The sequence below is a fragment of the Diabrotica virgifera genome, chromosome 3, assembly GCF_917563875.1.
Source record: "Diabrotica virgifera virgifera chromosome 3, PGI_DIABVI_V3a".
Taxonomy (NCBI): Eukaryota; Metazoa; Arthropoda; class Insecta; order Coleoptera; family Chrysomelidae; genus Diabrotica; species Diabrotica virgifera.
The window spans coordinates 271,465,503-271,487,486 of NC_065445.1; the positions used below are offsets into that span (position 1 = coordinate 271,465,503).

At 31.4% G+C, this 21,984-nt stretch overlaps 1 protein-coding gene across 1 annotated transcript in view; it reads right to left on the minus strand.

Moving 5' to 3' along the window:
• LOC114325575 (class A basic helix-loop-helix protein 15-like) overlaps positions 1-21,984 on the minus strand; it is a 313,876-nt gene that overhangs the window by 223,730 nt on the left and 68,162 nt on the right. Inside the window, exon 2 of the mRNA XM_050647400.1 lies at positions 2,356-2,426. The gene's annotated coding sequence lies outside the window, so the exon portion shown is untranslated. The remainder of the gene's footprint in view (positions 1-2,355; positions 2,427-21,984) is intronic.

Below are 21,984 nucleotides of genomic sequence, written 5' to 3' on the forward strand. Positions count from 1 at the left end.
GAAAAGAGGGCAGAAATATATCGAAAGATGAAAATAACGAGATACAATATACACCACACAAGAAGGTAAAAGTCCGGAAATAAGACGCATACATAACCCTGAACTCAAATGACACATCAAGCACAAGAAAAAAATAGAACAAGATATGACAAAATAATTAAAAATGGAAAAGCTGGAGGAAAAGATGGAATAGAATCAGAAATAATAAAAGGATGTAGACAAGGCGAAAACAGCGGGTTCGTTGGAAGAAATATTCCCATGAGATTTTTTTGCATAATCACATTCGTGAGACATCCCAGAATAAGATTCAAGAAGTCGCCCACGCGAAAAGTGGTCCAACTTTTTTTAACAATTTTTTTTTAATCAAATTGCAAAATTCAATATATTTTTTTAGATTTTCCGGACCATTCTGGACAGAAAAGGTCTCTTGTAATTTTTTTCTACTGTTGATCTTGTTCGAGTTATAGGCAATTTAAAATTTGAAAAACGCGAAAATGGCCATTTTAAGACTTAATAACTCGGCTGTTATGAAAGTCAGAAAGTGACTAAATTAAATTTAAAGCCTCCCCTTCATGATCCTGAAGAAATTTTGTGTCATTAATTTGTTACTAAGCTGTTATTTTTATTTATTGATAATGAGCGTAAGATCGTATTGACGCGGCTGTAAATGTGAGTGCGAGAGAGATGCGCCATTGGAGTGCCTGAATGGCATCTCTTTCGCACTCATCATGGACGGCCGCCTAATACGTACATGGCGCGCATTATTATAACTTAAAAATAACAGCTTAGTAATCAAACAATGACAAAAATTTCTTCAGGATCTTGTAGGGGGGCTTTAAACTTGGATTTAGTCACTTTCTGACTTTCATGGTAATAACTTTTAACCAAGTTATTAAGCCTTGAAAATCGTCATTTTTCGTATTTTTCAATTTTAAAATGCTTTTACCTCGAAAACTATCAACTTTCGAATAATGCCATAAGTATGTTATTATAAAGAAATAATTTTTTCGCATAAATTGTACTTCTTATTTGCAATTAATGTTTTTCCTTAAATTCATGCTCAATCTAGTTGCATCTCTGAAAATCTGTTTTCTTCTCTCAGGTGTGCATCGATTTTTTTGCACCTGAGTGTATTTAGAAGTATAGCTGATTTGTAGGTTATTGTGAAAAAAAAAGCGATATTTACTGTCTTCTAATATAAATTCAATTTTGTGTTAATAAGTATCTCCACTCGCCTTAGGCCGGTTCTGGAGACGAAGTCCGATCTGAGAAAAGTACACATCTAGGTTAAACACATTATTCTCTGATAGAACTTGATTGGATTCTATGATGTTATTTTGAAGAGCTTTGTTTATTATTGACTTTAGTTATTATCTTTTTTTACTAAGGTATCTAATGGAATTTAATTTTGAAGTTAATCTTGCGAGGAAAATCGAACTAATATTTGATAAAAGTATGAACGTAAAACGTTCATACTTTTGAGTGAAAGGTGAGTGAGTAGTAAAAATAATAGGAAGTAACAAAGAGTTATTTGTTTGGTAGGTACTTACAAAAATACTGCAACTCTATTAGGAATAAAGAATTTTATTATGTTAAATAACTTGTTCGTTATTTGATTTAGAGAAATTGTTAAGATCAATATTATGTACAGTGAAACCTCTATCAACGTCGACCTATCAAGTGCGGCTACCTATACTAACGGCCAGTTTCAAAATTTCCCAAACCGATTATATGTCTTTCTTCTAAGTGTCTTCTCTATTGAGGTTGGCCATCAATACTCAATACAGGTTGGACATGAGAATACTCAGAAGAATTACAGGAAATACACTGAAAGACCAAATAAGGGGTGGCGAGATCAGAACAAAATGTAATGTACCAGGGTGTAAACGAGTGGATACTAAATAGAAAAAAGAATGAAATATAGCAAATATCGATAGAATGGTATACACAATAGGCATTTAAATAACAAAGGACTAATCACCAAGAGTTAGAAGTATCGGCAGATTGCAAGAGAGATGGAGAGGCAATCTTCCATAGAGATAATATTTCGTCAGTTAAAAATCAAAATTGTGGATGTAAAGAAAGAAGAAGGCGAAGCTAAAAAAGTGTGTTGTGTATAGTTCGCTGTAGTATATAAAGCCGTTCACAATGTAAGCACATACTGTCTAACCACGCATTAATGTACAGAAAACATTTTTTTTAAATAATCAATAAACCACAGTTATCTGGATCTAAAACTAAAACACGCTGTATATTACTTTAAAAAGTACAGTTAAGCGTTGGAAAACGCATCCTGCTTCAAATTTCAATAACAATAGCTTGGACATTTGAGATGGTTGTCTTAAAAATACCAACCTTATTTCTATCTATCGGAGGTGTGATACACCTCTTCCGTCTTGGTTGTCACCAGCAGCGTCTGCTTATTTCTGAAACAAAGCAAAGCTATAGATATTTTACTCGTTTGATCACGGTCTACTAAATGCATATCTAATTAGCAACAATGTACCATTAAAAGGGTAAATGATTCGTAGCACGGTTAAATGTTATTTCTAATTCGATTTATTTAAAAATATATCGAGAGCGACCTTCGAACGAACTTATTATACTTATTATTTACAATAAGTACTAACTAGGAAAATATTTTTTATGGTTTATCTTTTTGTTCTCATTATTTTATACAGAGTGTCCATAACTTCAGCTAGTATAGGCGGGATCTGCTTTGAATTGGACAATTTCCATAGTATGTAGTCTATTTTCAACGAAAACTTTTTGTTTATAAATTCGCAAAGTCTGTTCGTTCGTGCGTCGCCGATTCTGAAATACTTAAAACCGATTTACTGATGGAATCTCATGCAGTTTTGTCTTCTGAATCCAAATCTGAAAACGGCATTTCGATATCTCTAACCGTCTTTGAGATAACCGACCTGAAAGTCTAAAATGTGACTTCACAATCCTTTTATTTTCTGCCGACACACGAAACGTGAACTGAAATCGTTGGTAGTAAGTAGGCTAGTTTAAATCTGAATTTATTAAGCAAAGCATAGGTTATTTACATTTGAGTTTGATACTTCGTGAATGTCAAACTAAATTTTAAATTAGGTATTAATAAAATATAAATGACATTTGATAGTGAATTTAATTATTATATAAAATAAATAAGATGTTTAAAAATACAATTTGAGTATATTTTGAAAGCAATAATTTATTAACAACAACTGTAAAAAGGTTTGTATGAGTATACGGCCTCCCCTTTAATGGGTGTACCTAATGACAAATGGACTTCCATTTCCATCTATTGTTTACGATTCAAAACACTTTACTACACTTCATCAATAGGGCCTTTCATTCACAGTCATTTGTTTCGAGCTTCTGTCATATGTTGTATAATCCGTATACAGTAAGAGCCACCGTACTAGACACATGGGTAGGTACCTAATTGCTATGCTTATGGGCTAATCCGGTCCGTTCTCGGATGTGACTTTCATCCCTGTCATGTTTCTGTCAAGAAACTATTCAAAATAATTGTTTTTCGATACCAAAAATACATTAGATATTATAATAGTATTATTACTCTATTTTAAAATAATTTTATTCAAACACCAAGAATAGTACAATACTTTAAAACTTTAACAAGATGACAACTATAAGCGTCAAAATTAGCTGGATTTAATAGAGCTAATCTATTGTTTGTCAATTTTCTATGTTAATATCAAATACATTAGACCAAGAGTGGGCAAATACTTTTAAGCGCGGGCCCAAATGAAATTTTCGAATTGTCTCCCGGGCCGGAGGACTATACCCAGTATGTACGCTAATGTTTTTGGTGGAGGTTTTTCTCTGCTCAAGAAATTTTTTTGACAAAAATACTATAGTATCATTTTAAAGCATTTGGAGAAAGACATTTGACTGTTAATAATAATAAATTGTCTTTCTGGTGTGTATGTACATGCTAACAATTTGTTCCCAGTAAAATTACAAAATTTTTAAAATGATCCATTATATTAAGCCATAACAAGGATCCAGATAAAAAATAAACTTCAAAAATTTGATCAAGAATAGAGTAATCAAGAGCAGCCTTTTTGAAGATGAAGAAATTTCTGAGTAACCAAAGATTCAATCTGCAAATCTAATATCGGATGTTAAAATGTTATGTCAAGTCAACCATTATAGACAAAATTCAAAGGAGACATGGTATGGTCATGTACGACGTCAATGGACGACGACAAGCTGCCAAAACAAATTTTAAAATGGGCGCCAAGGGAAAGAAGGAAGTGAGGAACGCCGAAACAATCCTGGCTAGGCGGCATACAGAGGGCAATGTCGGAAAGGAACCTTCACCCTGACGAATGCAACGATGGACGAAACTGGAAACTGGCACCCGGAAGACGGAGAACGCTATAAAAAACCGGGATAATAATAAAAATGTTATGACCACTCTCTTCTTCTTTATTGGATTGTTAATGCTGACTTAATGAAAAAGCTGCAAGCTTTTGAGATGTGGCTTTTTAGGTGAATTATGAAAATACTATGGAACGATCATATTACGAACGAAATGGCGTTGCACAGAATGGAAAAGGAACAGAGAACTTTTGAGCATCATTAAAAGGAGAAAGATATAATTTGAAATTAAAAATCACACTAAATTTTCTCTTTTTTTTTCACCTCTGTGATAAACATTATAGAAGTTTTCAGGGACTTTCGGCCCTCGGTAATAATGTAATATTTCATTCTGCGTTTAAATTTTTCAAAAATACTTATTAGTTTTCTCAAGATTCGAAAAAAATGAATGCATTACGCTCTTAAAAAAATTGCTTGCGGGATTTCTCAATGGGCCGGATAAAGTAAGCAAAAGGGCCGGATCCGGCCCGCGGGCCGGCTTTTGCCCACCCCTGCATTAGACTATAATATGTACATCTAACTCCCACAGAAAACTGGAAGCACGTTGCCACTAGCGCCTCTGCCGGCTTGAGTTGAACTACGTTTTTTCAACCTAAACATACAAATTTAATTTTGTTTATTTTTGAATAATTAATTAGCTAATCTTGGTAAATTGTGTTTGTATTTTTACACAAAACGTCTTAATAGGTTCGGTAAAATGGATTCTCGGCAAATACCTAGGATGGCAACAAAATTAACTAAAAAGTGTATTACTTTGCCTCCATTCACCCCGATGAGAGGGTGTGTAGCTGCAATTTCTTTTTACAAGAAGGCTAACCCCAGACTGTACAGAAAATTTATTTTCTATTATTAAGGTTAAGGATACACTTGATAGCGATAGTGTGAAATTTAGGTGTAACTTATAAAGGGAGCTTCAGATAAAATTAATGATATACAGTCAAACCCGCTTATTGGAATAGCCTTCGTGCCAAGTAAAACTATTCCTATAACAAGGATATTCTAATAACCGATCATTGATAGCTAGTAAAAACCTTTCGGAACCTCAAATTTGTATTCCTTAAACCGAAATATTCTTATAACCGGTATTCTAATAAGCGGGTTCGACTGTATTAAAAAGGTATTTTCAAAATTATATACAAGAGAGTGTTGAAAATGTTAAATATAATTTAAAATTAAAATGTTACTTACTCTCCAAAATGGATTTAGTTACATATGTACAGTGGCGGCTCGTGGTAATTTAAGGAGGGTGTTCAATTAAAGAATGTAATTATACAAACGGTGAGTAAGCGCCGCAGGAGAAAAATTTTTGGGGCCTCGCCAAAAGATGTTCTGTAAAATGAAACCTATCTTTGACCCGATTAGTCAGGATGTCACACACTTTTTTTGTTTTGTGCAGAATATGATATCTACTGAATGATGGCGCTTCTTCGGTGGTGAAGGTGGAGGCAGAAGTTACGAATAATGAAATGGCTTTGTCAAAACTGTTTAAAATCCGTTTATTTTAACGGCATCCAAAGACCGAGATTGAAATTATAGTTTTATTCTTTAAAAATACTAAACATGGAAAACAAAATAAAGAATGTAGTTTATCACACCCACATAATCACTAAGTTTTTCTATATTATTCAACTTTAAAACGATGTTTAAACTTTTTGTTTCTTATTGCACATTCTTGTACCAAGTTTATCTCCGGCCAAGTTAGTCCATTCTTTTTATAAGAAGTCGATTTTCAAAACTATTTGCATTTTCTTTTATAAACTTCACGGAATAAGGCTCCACCATCCTAAAAAAACTACCTACCAATATTGTATTTAATAAAATCCCACAACAGAAAATGCCAAACTGTGAATCGAAACGCTTCGCCCCGGTCTCTGTGTGCAGTGCACAAATGGTCAATGTTTTAAGATAGGAGAATTCCTGGTTCACGGATTTAAGAGCTCTCGTTCTTCTATAGGGTTACTGTATAGTGGCTGGGTTCAATTTGAATTCTGCACTTACCACGTGCATCTAGCGTAGCGGTGTTGTGCAAACAAATTATGTGATTAATAAATACAGTTATATTTTAATGATACTATGATATTTATGAGATTTAAGAAAAAATATTTTAATGATATTTATGAGATTTTTAAAAATATGTATTTTAATGAAATTTGATTGGGTGTTCACTGCACAAGTGAACCAATGGAGAAACCGCCCCTGCATATGTACCTACAAATTGTCACAAAACTTTTATAGATAAATATTTTGATCTTTTAATAAAAGCGTATGTAAATAAAATTAACGATAGTAAAAAGGAAAAATTATATAAATTAACAAGTAAGAATATGAAATTAAAGAAAATAGCTCACAACTAAAATTGTATTTTGATTTAATCCTATAAAAATACCTTTCTTTTAAATGCATAGTTTGTGGTTATAACTCATATCACAAGATGGCGCTATTTTGTTTGCTTCCACAAAATTAATAGGAAATGTCAAGAGTTGTATGTATTATAGTCTAGCGTATTTGTTAATATTCAGTTTCTATACATTTTTTGACGTTCTAAACGTCACTTGACATAATAATAAATATTGCAACAAGTGAAATGCCCAGGACTGTAATAGCTCAATTTTCCTATGTGTCTAGAATGGTGGCTCTTACTGTATTTTAATATTTTACACGGATTATACGACATTTCACAGGCTCTATAAAATGTGGCTGTAAGTTGTATCCATATGGAAAACTTTTTTTATTATTCATTTTACGAAAAAAAGTTATTCCTCATAAAAAGCTCTACATGGTCCAAAACCTACGATTCAACCATCAGATATCAAATTTTATGAATATTATACGAGGTATGTCAAAAAGTTTGAATTTCACTCAAGAGTAAAGTAGATAGCTGTATTTTTCACAATATTGAAAATTGCTATTATGAAAAGTTGTTTGGAATTAAAAACTATATTCTAGTATGCAATTACATCCTTTTAATTGAAAATTTTTTTTTGAAAAATTATGGATAACAAATTATTTTCAGTTATTTCAACTCTGATAACTCTTTTATTATTAATTTGACGAAAAAAAGTGATTCTTAATAAAAAGTTCTGCATGGTCTGAAACCTAAAATACAACCATCTTATGTCAAATTTTATCAATTTTATACAAAGTATGTCAAAAAATATGAATTTGGCTCAAGAGTAAAATACCTTTATTTTTCACAATATCGAAAATTGTTATTATAAAAAGTTATTAAGAATTAAAAACCATGTTTCAGTATGTAATTACATCCTTCTAATTGAAATATTTTGAACTATAAAGGTACTTTACTTTTGATCTAAATTTATCTTTTTTGACATACCTCGTATAAAATTGACATAAGATGGTTGTATTTTAGGTTTTAGAGTATTTTAGACCATGCAGAACTTTCTATTAAGAATCACTTTTTTCGTAAAATTAATAATAAAAGAGTTATTAGAATTAAAATTACTGAAAATATTGTTAGTTATTCATAATTTTTCAAAAAAAATTTTTTTCAATTAGAAGGATGTAATTGCATATTAGAATATAGTTTTTAATTCCAAACAACTTTTCATAATAGCAATTTTCAATACTGTGAAAAATAAAGCTACTTTACTCTTGAGTGAAATTCAAACTTTTTGACATACCTCGTATAATATTCATAAAATTTGATATCTGATGGTTGAATCTTAGGTTTTGGACCATGCAGAGCTTTTTATGAAGAATAACTTTTTTTCGTAAAATTAATAATAAAAAAGTTTTCCATATGGATACAACTTACAGGGACATACTGTATATGCAATTACATCCTTCTAATGGAACAAGATATTTGAAGATTTTTCTCAAATTATGGATACCAACATCATTTTCATTTATAACTCTTTTATTTTTAATTTGACGAAGAAAAGCTATTCTTCATAAAAAGCTCTTCATGGTCTAAAATTTATAATGTACCATCTATATCAAATTTTATTAATTTTATACAAGTAAGTGTAATTGCACATTAAAACATAATTTTTCAATTCTAAACAACTTTTCATGATAGCAATTTTCCATAATATGAATTAAAATACGTAAATAAACAAAGTTTTCGTTATGATAATGCTCGCATTTTCAGCTTGTTTTTGCTGAAATCACTTCAGGATGTACCTTGTATTAATAATCACGATATGCTTTAATCACAAACCTTGTGCTTAATTTTTTATTAACAAAACCTGCAAAAAAAATCTAAGCTTTTTGTGCCCATATTTTCGCCTATAACTCGAGTGACATTCTTCTTCTTCTTCTTAGCCTTCTATCGTCCATGTTTGAACAGGCCTCTCCCAACTCCTTCCATGGATCGCTATTTTGAGCAACATACTTTCAATTTGTTCCGGCTCTTCTTTTTATAATATCTACCAATCTCATCTGAGGTCTTCCTCTTGGTCGTTTGCCTTCGTAAGGTCTCCAATGTTGTATTGGGCGTTTCAACGTTATTATTTTTGTGTAACAGTGTGACCTGCGAGTTCCTCCATCATAATTGGCAGTTCCTCGAATGTGCTCGCTATAATCACGACTAAGGCGGTTTAACTTAACTGAGGTCATTCGTTGATGCCATATGTTGACCAATTTGTAGTTTTAAAGACGTATTCTAGGGCTAGGTTAAAAAGTCCTCGAGCTTAACTTAGCCCGATAGATATAGACCTTAGGCCTACACTTAAAAGTATTTTTATCAAATAATCCTGCTACAAAATCATTTATGACTCCACACATCATAAAGAATCATAAAATTTATACCCTCACAGCTGATTTTTGCAGGATTATTTGATGAGGGATTTAATATATTTTTTAAGTATGGGCCCAATACCTAATACTACTCCTACAAAAAATTTATACATAGAAGGAAAAAATTTTGTTTTTCAATTTTATATAATAGTTGACTAGTTAGAAATTGAAAATTTAATGTTTAGTGTTTAAAAAATAACAATAAATGAGAAAAAAGTGCAAAAAAGGAGTATCTCCTTTAAATGTTTTTTGCCATTTAAAAATAATTTACAGCCTTTATATTTCGCGTAGAAAATAGTATATTATTTAACGAGCATGTAATGAGTGCTATTACTCACGATGATGAAGTTTGCGACACGAGTCGCATTACATGCGAGTAGAATACTATACTTTTTCTACGATCTTTTTTATTTGGATTAGTAGGAAAATATAATTATCAAATACTATACAGGGTGTCCCGAAAAGATTGGTCATAAATTATACCATACATTCTGGGGTCAAAAATAGTTCGATTGAACCTAACTTACCTTAATACAAATGCCCCCATAAAAAAAGTTACAGCCCTTTAAAGTTACAAAATGAAAATTTATTTTTTTTCATAACATACCGAAAACTATTAGAGATATTTTATTGAAAATGGACATGTATCATTCATGCAGGTCTTAAAACAAAATTATAGTGAAGTTTGTCCACAACATAAAAATTTTATGGGGGTTTTGTTCCCTTAAACCCCCCCAAACTATTGTGTACGTTCGAATTAATTCATTATTGTGGTACCATTAGTTAAACACAACGTTTTTAAAACATCTTTGCCTCTTAGTATTTTTTCGATAAGCCAGTTTTTATCGAGATGCGGCTTCTTTTTTAATAATATATTTCCATAAAGATTCTATGGGGGTTTTGTTCCTTTAAACCCCCCAAATGTTTGTGTACGTTCCAATTAAACTATTATTGTGGTACCATTAGTTAAACACAGTGTTTTTAAAACTTTTTTGCCTCTTAGTCTTTTTTTGACAAGTCACCTTTTATCGAGATGTGGCTTCTTTTTCAAAATGTACCTAAAAATGTAAATTATAAAAAATATATTTTCAGATTATTAACAGGTTTCTATAATCTATAATCGTACTTAACCATATACAAATATGTGGTGAATTCGACAAATATTCAAAATATTTCGATAAACACTGGCTTATCGAAAAAATAATAGGAGGCAAAAAAGTTTTAAAAACATTGTGTAAAAAAAGTTTGGGGGGGGGGGTTTAAAGGAACAAATCAACCATAACATTTTTAGGGAGTGCACAAATTTCATTTTAATTTTTTTTAAGATGTTGCTGCCATAAGAATGCCGCATGTCCTTTTCAATAAAAACTCTCTAAGTTTTCGATATATGAAAAAAAATCGATTTTCTTCTTGTAACTTCAAACGGCTGTAACTTTTTTGTGTGCACTACTGTATATAGTAGGTAAGTGAGGTTCAATCAACCTATTTTTGACCCAAGAATCTGTGGTATAATTTATGACCAATCTTTTCGGGACACCCTGTATAACATTATTTAAAATCGAAAGATTTTATTTTCCGTAAGAAAACATATTTTATCTACTCTATCTCATATTATGTTAAAGTTTTTAGTTTGTGAAAACTGTCATTATTGATAGCAGTGCGTGAAGGACTTAAAGTGTGCGTAAAGTAACAATGTATTTTAAATGGGATTTACTTTTTCGCACTGTTCTTTGGCACACTTTCATATAATCAAATATCCTTAACTTTCGCGTTGTCATGGTGATGACATGTGAGCAATAAATTACAACAAAAGTTTTGACAGTTTTGTGGTTTGAAAAAAGTTAGAATTTTTAAATGTCAAAGTTCTAAAAATTGTAGAATAGAAATGAATTCCAGTGACGAAGAGTTACAGTTTTTTTATTTGTTTATTGTAAATAAAATATTGTATGAAACTGTGCGTCAAGTACTTTTTGCGAACTTACGCGATGTATAGCACTCGCTCCGCTGTTGATCGTGCTCTAAACATCGCGTGCGTTTGCAAAAAGCATACTTCACGAACTGTTTCATAAATAACTATTATATAACTATCCGCCACGCCGAGCAAAAAGTCAATCAGCGAATTCAAAACCACAAAGCACTCCAAAAATTGCATTTTCTGGGCTTTCCTAAAGAAATTGTCTAAACAAGCTACAGATGAATGCTGAGGAGCTATTTGATATATGCACGTTACTCTGGGATATAAAGCCAAATATTGTTTTAGGCAATTTGTATTTTGAGAACCATTTCAGAAATGGAAATCGAAACGTATTTTTACGCTTGTATTAAATAAATTTATTTAACAGAAACTCGTTTACAATAACTTTATAACTTTTACAACACATTAACAACTTTAAACGTCAAAATCTTAAATACAACTGTTCATCAAAAATGTCAACACCGTATTTTCAACGAAAACATTTCGTTTATAAATTCGCAAAAGTGTGTGTGATTGCGTTGCCGCTCTTGCAATACACAGATTAGATTTATCGATGGATTCTTATGTAGTTTTTCCTTCTGAATCCAAATCTGAAAACGGCATTTCGATATTTCTAACCGTTTTCGAGATAATCGACCTCAAAGTTTAAAATGTGACGTCCAATCGTTTTATTTTCTTCCGACACACTACACGTCCAGCTGAAATCGTTGCTATTAAGTAGGCTAGTTTTTTAATTTCGATTTGTTAAGCAAAGCATAATAGGTTATTTACATTTGAGTTTGACACTTCGTGAATGTCAAACTAAATTTTAAATTAAGTATTAATAAAACATCAATGACATTTGATAGTAAATTTAATTATTATATAAAATAAATAAGATGTTCAAAAATACAATTTTAGTACATTTTGAAAGCAATAATTTATTAACAGCTTTAAAAAGGTTTATACGAATATACGACCTCCCCTTTATGATAAATGGACTGTTCCATTTGCTATGAAATTAAAATATAGTCGGTTCGCTAAACTCGACACAACTGGCTAGTGATTTTGGTAGGTATTTTTTTTTGTTTTTTACGAATTTTGCCAAAATTGGCAAAATTACTAATTACTTAGTAATTATTAACTAATTACTTAGCAATTATTAACTAATTACTAATAATTTTTTTTTGCCAAATTGGCAAATTATTGACTAAAATCACTAGCCAGTTTTGTCTGAGTTTAGCGAACCGACAGTATATGAAATCATATTGTTTGGTATAAAAAATTATGGTCTGATATGTGCAATTACATCCTTCTAACGGGAAAAAAAATTGAAGATTTTTCTCAAATTACGGATACCAACAACATTTTCATTTGTAAGTCTTTTATTTTTAATTTGACGAAGAAAAGTTATTCTTCATAAAAAGCTCTTCATTTTCTAAGATTTATGGTGCAACCATCATATTTATAAAATTTTATTAATTTTATACGAGGTATATAAAAAATATTAATTTCGATCAAGAGTAAACTACCTTTATAGTTCATAACATTTAAATTAGAATGATATAATTGCACAATAAACATAATTATTAATTCTAAACTACTTTTCATAATAGCGATTTTCAATATTATGAATTAAAATACGTAAATAAACAAAGTTTTCGTTATGATAATGCTCTCATTTTCAGCTTGTTATATATTATATTTTCTGATGTTCAAGACTTCTCTCGAAATTTCTGGATGTTCGATGACATCTCGAATATTCCCAACTTGAATACTTCTTCTTTTTGTGTCAAGGGACTTTTTCTTGTAGGATCAATCTTGCGCAACTAACACGTAACGTAACAGTAGGTATATTCAACTGTAATTATAGTGAATTCCCATTTTATATGTATATATTTATTTAAAACAAACAGTCTTTCATTTCATAAAACACAAATCTATTATTTTTTGTATGTATAATATTTACTAGATTTTCTGTATCATGCCTTCATATTTTATTGTACTTCCTACGGAATCATCTACATTTTTATCCTACATTGAGCCGCTACGACTTCTGTAAACCTGCGACATAAACCCCTCTCATTTTATTATCTTTACCACCTTCTTAACGCTTTTTCTCACTGTTTTATTTATACATTCCGAACGAAACCCGACCATAACAAGGCGCATTTTTCAAAAAACCTATTTACAGTTCATTCACAATTTTCGATGGAGGTTTTATTCGATGGCGATAAAAGCGGACTCACTCAGCCAAAGAATATATGCCAAAGATATTTTGATTTATCGTATAAAGAAACTGTAAGCGGATTTGCTACTTGTGTCAGGTCACTGTCCGTCGAGGATTCGAATATATGCTGATTTCGCCGATCTCGAGAGGCCCTTATTTTTAGAATTTTATATCTACTAAAGGACCTGTTTGAAGCAAAAACTGTGTTTTTTAATGTTTCTTGTAAGCTCAAAAAAGAATAGAAATACTGGATTTTGGAGAAGAATTTCAAATGTATGTTAGATTAGATATTTTGTTTATAAAAAAAGCATGTTTTAACAAATTTCATACTAAAAGACCTTGTCTGAAGCAAAAACTGCGTTTTTTAATGTTTCTTGCTAAAAAAAAACATAAATATTAGATTTTGGAGAAGAATTTTAAATGTATGTATGTTAGATATTTTGTTTATAAAAAAGCATATTTTAATATATTCTTAACAAATTTCAACAATAATCTGTTCCTAAATATTTGGGTATCCTATTTTTCTTAATGGGAGTTATTGTTGGTTTCTCTCTCTTCTGAATTGTGAAATTAGTGTCCATTTATGTTCCGAGATATTCTTACTACTATTTTTTTAGCCACTCTATTGATATGTTTTTCAATACCCTTTAGTATTCAGATTATTTCCTTTTGCCTATCCAATTCAGGTAAAAAGATCTTCCAACATCATTATTTTATCTTTTGATGAGAGATTTTCAACAATTTTCAAGTTGTTTCATTAGGGCATCAATTGGTGCCACCCTTACACTTTCCCTAATATACTCGTTCTTAATTTTATTTTTTTTGTCACTTCACTCACCCATTTAATGATTTTTTTAATGCATTTGTTGTCCCTCTTTCCTTTTAACTGCCAAACGGTCAGAACCATACATCATATATGACTGTTGTATAGAATTTTCTTTTCGGCTTCATTGCACTTTTTCTGTCACACAACACATTTTCTCCATTACTCTGTAATATTGATCCTAGATACTTAAAACTACCTATTTCTTTTCACAATCGTTTCACCATTCAAGGATATCATTTTATTAGTAGTATATGAACTTAAATGAACATTTTAAATATTCTGTAATACTAACTTTTAAACCCGTCCTAACAATAGTTGCTACTCCCTCATACATCTCATACGTCTCTCACCATCTTTACATATTCACCTGAACCTTCTCTCTTATCGAGTGCCCACCACAGAATCTCTAGAAGAACTCTATTCATGTGTATTTACATTTTTACCATCAGTTGTTTTATAACGAGCGATACATCCATTGTTGATCTGCCTTGCATAAAGCCAAAGTGATTATCGGATATTTTGGTTTCTTCAAGTATCCGTTTATTATTTACTCTCTCCAATATTTTTATGATGTAACTAAGTAATATTATGGCCCTATAGTTTGTACATTCTATATCTACCTTGTTTTCTTAAATAAGTACTAATATACCGACTGCTTCTCCATTCGTCTAGCTTTTGTCCCACTTAAATATATCGTATTAAATAAACCTATTATCCAACTTGTTCCTGTCTCTCTTAATGCTTTCCACACTTTCACAGGAATAATCTAGTAATCTATTCTCTATCCCAACCGCTTATAGGTCTGGATTCCGCGTATGAAAAAAAGTTGATTAATAGCAAGCTGAAAATTTGTTAATAGCTTAAGGATGTATACTCGGACAAACTTTGATATATGGGAACACTGGAACAGGTGAAGTTTTATTTGTGGAACAGGTTAAAAATTTGGAACGGTCAGACCACGAAAACGTCACATGTATTTTGTCCGACAGAACTTCCAATTGATTTGTTACCTTTTCATTAAACTCTCATGCAAAAATCAGACTGCTATTTATCAACTGTCATAATTCCTGTCATTTGACATATTCTACGTGTTCCACTCATTATAATTCCCATTCGGTGATAAATAGCAGCCTGATTTTTGCATGAGAGTTTAATGAAAGGGTAACAAATCAATTGGAAGTTCTGTCGGAAAAAATACATGTGACGTTTTCGTGGTCTGACCGTTCCAAATTTTTAACCTGTTCCACAACTAAAACTTCCCCTGTTCCAGTGTTCCTATATATCAAAGTTTGTCCGACTAGACACCTTTAAGCTATTAACAAATTTGCAGCTTGCTATTAATCAACTTTTTTTTCATACGCGGGATCCAGACCTATTAAACTTTATTTATTTTTTGAAATGCTTGAACTACTTCCACGTTTGTTATTTTGCTGTCTATTGCTGTTACTGTCTCCATTATCTCAATTGGTTTTCTGTCAAATTCTTTATTTAATAAACTCTCAAAGTACTTATTCCATATCTTTTTGACATCCCTTGCGTGAATTAGTATTTTCTTTCCATCTCGGATAGGTACAGCTAATTTTATTAAAATCTTTGCTATTTGTGCTCAATATTTGGCTATTTTATATATCCTTGTTTTCAATCTTAACTTTCATTCACCTTTTTTTCTTTTTCATAAAATAATGTATTTGGGAGTGATTTTGTCCACTTTTGTAGGTAATAAGTTGAGTTTATTTATTTTGAAAGAATAGGTTAACAATAATTATTGCTATACGCTATGAGCTCCTAGGTAGAGGGGATAATTTAAAATTCGCGAACGCCAGTAGTGACAAGTCTGTAAGCTTTTACTGGAAATTTGACATAAATGTCAAAGTGATTAATTTAAAACATTGAAATTAAAAACATTAATAGGAAATAATATTAGTTGGTCAAAGCTGTGGTGTATATTTTTACCTTAAATATACTTACGATTTAAATACTAAATTTAAGTGCTTTTAATATTTCGTAATATGTAATTATAAATTAATCAAAGCGCCATCTACACGATAATTGTGAAATTATCCGAAGTGAGAAATTAATATTTCATTAATAGAACGTTAAAATGATTAGCAAAATCTTTAAAAAATCGATTACAATTTAATTACTTTTTTGCGTTGTAAATATTAAGCGATAACAATTAAATAATAATTTTAAAAATTACCGGTGAAAGTTGCATTAATAATCCGCTAGGAGCGACACCAGCGAAGCTCAGAGCGTATAGCCATATATACTATGGAAAAGAAGAATATTTATGAAACTTTGCATGCAAGTACAGTGACGCAAAAGGCATCTGTTGCCATATTTTTTGTTACTATTCCACTTCCGGTTTCACCGGAAATACCCCTAACTTATTTAATTTAAATGGGACACCCTATATATTTTTGCGGATTTTAAAAGAACTTGTTATTTTTAATTTATACATACCAAATTTGATAGAGAAAATTTGTTAAAAAGTGTCTGTAGATAATTTTTTGTATTAATACAACGTAATAGGAAATAAACGAGTACCATCTATACTGTAGACTAAAATTGTTGTTTACATGCACTGCATGACTTATTTGAATTTAGTATAGTAGGTAAAACTGTTACTGAACTAATTGACAAAAATAAGTTGTATTAAAAACGGTTCATTTAAGTGGAAAAGATCGTATTGAAATATTAATGATAATAGGTTATGGTGAATTTTCATTTTTTGGAAGTGAATTTTCCAAATCCATGGATTGGACGTAGAGGATTCACAGAGTGGCCCGCTTGTTCTCCGGACCTCAACCCGTTAGATTTTTTTCTTTGGGTTATCTAAAATTACGTGTTTACGTTAGGCGACCACCATGCTTGCAAGATTTGAGACAAATAATAATTGATGAATGTGAACTAATACGTGGAGAAATCTTGCAAAAAGTGACTCACGAGTTTATTTATAGGCTTGCACGTTGTCAGGAGGTGAACAGCAAACATTTTCAACATTTGAAATTATTTTTTTTATTTTTAATATCATTGGTCTAACGTAAATAAATTAACCTATTTTTTAACTGTAAAGAGATTTATTTCTTGTTTTAATAGTTTTTTCTTCCAAACTTGGTATGTATGAATTAAAAATAACAAGTTCTTTTAAAATCTGCAAAAATATACAGGGTGTCCCATTTAAGGTAAATAAGTTAAGGGTATTTCCGGTGAAAAAAATATGGTATCAGATGCCTTTTGCGTCACTGTACTTGCATGCAAAGTTTCATAAATATTGTTCTTTTCGTTTCAAAGAAAATTTGCTTGGTTCCATACTTTATCCCAACTCTGTATATAATGCAGTTGCTAATTCAAGCATATCCAGTTCATCTCCAGTTTTACAAATTAATTTTCAATTTGACTGATACATTTTATTTGATATATGATAAAAAGCTAAATAAATCAACAGGTAATGCTTAACGGAGTTTCGATTTTTTCTTTCAATGCGATATTCTTCCTAGAAGATAGCAAAAACTAGATGTTACAGATAAATTTCTTTCGAACCTGTAAGCAATATTTTTCTCCGTGTAGACTTTGTCGTGTTATGTTTTTAGCTTAGAGCGGTGAAAGCGAACAAATGTTTAATTGAAATGAATTAAACCTAATTGTAGGAATTGTGGCAGGTACACAAGAGATTACAAAAAAGCAAATTGAAATGCAAGTGAAGAATAGCAAATATAACGTACCTACAAGGTACGTCTTAGAAATGTTTGTATGTCTTATTTATTATAAATAGAGAGGGAGACTTAATTTCGTAAAAAACAGTTCATCCACAAAATTTGACATTTTATAAATATTTTTTCGAGAAAAGAGAACTCACTTCAGATACAAAATTCACCACTAAAATAAAAATTAAAATAAAATTTAATAAAAAAAATGGCTTGGTAAAAGGTATATTAGTTTAAAAAGCCCCTATAGGGCTACAAACATAGAAACAAAACGTTTTCGCTCTGTAACAAGAGCATCATCAGTGTTACAAGAACATGGTGAGCCAACCAAAAAATACAAAGGTCAAAGCCTTTCAAAAATAGACTAAAAGTGTTAAATAGATACCAACATGGCAAAATCCAAAGAATGGATAAAATTCCTATGGCTACGGCCCTAGGGCAACATATAACTCCCACACGTGGTAGTGGGTCAATAGGTAACAATTAGGTCATTCTGTTACAATAGGTGACAAGCAACTAAGAGATCAGATCTCTTAGTTGCCTGTCACCTGTTGTAACATAATGACCTAATGTTACCTATTGACCCACTTACCACGTGTGGGAGTCATATGTTGCCCTAGGGCCTTAGCCATAAGAATTTTATCCATCCTTTGGATTTTGCCATGTTGGCATCTATATAAGACTTTTAGTCTGTTTTTGAAAGGCTTTGACCTTTGTATTTTTTGGTTGGCTCACCATGTTCTTGTAACACTGATAATGCTCTTGTTACAGAGCGAAAACATTTTGTTTCTATGTTTGTAGCCCTATATGGGCTTTTTAAACTAATATACCTTTAACCAAGCCATTTTTTTTATTAAATTTTACTTGTAATTAATGGTATACAGCCAGCTACAGGAAATTTCTCCTAGTGGATTTAAAAAAATTAAAATAGTAAATAAATATTTAAATTATTAAACTTTTCTTATTGGAACTCCTTTCTGGTAACATCCTTAATCTCGGACTTTTACAACTTGACAAGAGACGACGAATAAAGAAAGCGAAAAGGGCTCTACAATATGCAGTCACATTCCTCTTTCATTCGTCTAGGAAAAAGGTCCGAAAGAAAGTTCCTCTACTGAAATTCACATTCAGATGGCAGCGTTACAGATATACGGATGTACTTTCTATATTGCAGAAATATCTACAATGTTGTCAAAGTTTTTAATATGTAGTACGTTATGGGCCGGCTTCTGTAAAATAATTATAATCTGGGAAATATTTATGAATGTAAAGTGGAAAAATACTACACTGTTGTGAACTTTTTTTGAGTTTGGCCCTGCTTATTTTAAAAAAGTAGCAAAATTTACAATGGCAGTAGAATTGACAACACTGTTATCCTATATCCGTACACTACCATCTGAATGTAACTTGCACTATAATACTCAAAATCTGAGTAATGGGACTTTTCTCTTTTCTTTAAGAGATGTCGCTGCATCGTCCTAATAGTGGCTTTTAAACCATTTTTGAAATTTCACTTTGATAGAAAGTTGGGTTTCGTTTTGATTCAGAGGTGTGCAAGCTGTTCCACTAAGGATGCCGTAAGGCAGAAACCGCTATCTGGATATTGTGTGTCGCCTCTGAATCGGAAGGAAACATCAACTGTCTTTTCACTTTCTTATTTTTGAAGTTATACTTCTTTAAAATGACCAACATATGGAAGGATTGTCAAATTTCAAGAGCGTTAAAAATGAGGTTGATCAACTGCTTAATATTCTCAATACAGTGGAACCCCGATAAGTCGGCACCCGATAACCCGGAAGTCCGGCTAACCCGGACCGATTTTTATCAGACAAACATTTCAACAATAGAAATGTATGTAATGTAATATTTGAGAGATAATGGGTATTTGTGTAATTTGAACTACATATACGATAGTAAAAATAACTCATGGCACACGACGTTCATTGTCGTGTTATCGAAAACAACAGACACCTGTAGTATTCCTTTATTTATTTCAAACTGTCTTAGCATTGTTTAAAAACGACTAAAAGACTATTAAAAAATTCTTTTTTAAACAATAGTCTTAGTCATAACTGTTATTAAATAACACAACACCATTGCGATTGATTGGGACCGTATTGTGTGTAGTACAGTCGTATTGTTAGCTTCCGTTCTGTAATCATTCGTAAATATATTCAGATTTTGTGTTTGCGTGTTTTTTGTCTACGTAATGGCAACAAAACGTAAATATGTTGTAGTCACAATGGAAAAGAAAGTAAAAGCATTAGGTAGAATTGACAAAGGCGAGTCTTTAAAAACTATTGCAGCATCATATGGTTTTATCATATTTTGTTTCAAAATAAAAAAATATGAAAAAAATATTTTAAGAAACGCTTTTCTTTAGTTACGACTGACTAAAATTAAACATGTTATAAAAAAATCAACCAAAAAACAAAAAATAAAAAAAATTGAAAAAATCTAATACATTCGTCAAAGAAAAGCGTGGCGCGTCTTCATCGAATAAACGGTTTTCGCACCACGCTTTTCTTTAACGAATATGTTAGATATTTTCATTTTTTTTTTGTTTTGTTTTTAGTTGATTTTTTTTATATATATATAATATCGGTTTACAACGTTCTTCGACGTCTTCCGATTTCCAATCTCCATCTCGTTCTGTCATTCCATAGATCGTCCTCGAGTTCTCTGTCCCTGATTTCTCTATCAACTCCTTCTCTCCAACTTCTTCTAGGTCTTCCTGGTCTGCGCCTTCCTCTTGGTTGCCATTCGAGGATTTGTCTTGGTATTCTATTCTCCGGCATTCTCCTTACGTGTCCGTACCAGCTGAGTTGTTTCGTCCTGATGTCGTCAACAATAGTATGTGTAACCCCCATGATTTCTCGGACTCTCTCGTTTGTTATTCTGTCGCGTCTAGATATTCCCGCTGAACGGCGCCAGAAGTCCATTTCTGTTGCTCTAAGCATTTTCTCTGTTCTGTCTTTTATGGGCCACACTTCGCATCCATATGTTGTGATGCTTTTTATTATAGTGTTATATATTCTTTTTTTTATTCTCCTTAGAAATATTTTTATCCCACAGTACGCTGTTTAGTAAGGATATGCCTTTCCTACCCTGTATATTTCGTTCCTTAATAGCTGCATCTAATTTTCCGTCTTGTGATCTTTAATCCCAGGTATTTGTAGTCTTCACATAATTTTATTTCTTGATTTTCCTCTACTCGGAGGCTATGTTGGTCTCCTCCGATACTCATGTATTCAGTTTTTTCCATATTCACTTCTCGGCCCCACTCTGTAAACTCTTCTAATAGTTTTCGCATCATGTAACTAAGATCTTCAGAGTCCTGTGCGATGATCACCTGGTCATCCGCAAAGCACAGCGTGTACAAAGTTGAGTCCGTTAGTGGTATGCCCATATTCGTACATTTTTTCTTCCATTTGTTGAGTGCTGCTTCGAGGTTTTTTTTATAATATGTTTAATTTTAGTCAGTCGTAACTAAAGAAAAGCGTTTCTTAAAAATATTTTTTTCATATTTTTTTATTTTTTACTTTTTAGTCTAACACTTTTCAAACATTAAAATATATCGTCATGTTTATTAAAATATGTATAAAACATATGATGTACTAACATGAAATGAAAAGTAGTCGGAATCGGCAAAAAATTTGAAACTTTATTGTTTATTTATGAAGCATAACATAAACAATTAACGTAAACAGTAAAATTATGTATAGTTCATATAATTAGCTACAATCTGTAAAAGTTTCAAGTTTCTTCATTGTAAAAAACAAGAGAATTTAAGCATTTTCCGTTAAAATCGTTTTTCTATTTAAACAATTAATAAACAAAAAAAAAGAATGTGTGTGTACTTTGTACGCACGTAAGAAGTTATACTTCTATTATATGATTTCTTAAAAATAAATATACTTTAAACAGTTTCTTTTATTTTTTTTAAACACCAAACTAATTTTGTGCTTACCGCTTTCAAAAAAATAAAAAAAGTATAGGATTGCTCCGGATTCGAACTCAAGACTTCTCGATCTCTAGCCGAATGCTATACCAAACACGCTACGACGACTATGTCTGTATCGGTTCGGACGTACCTAATGACAATTCACGG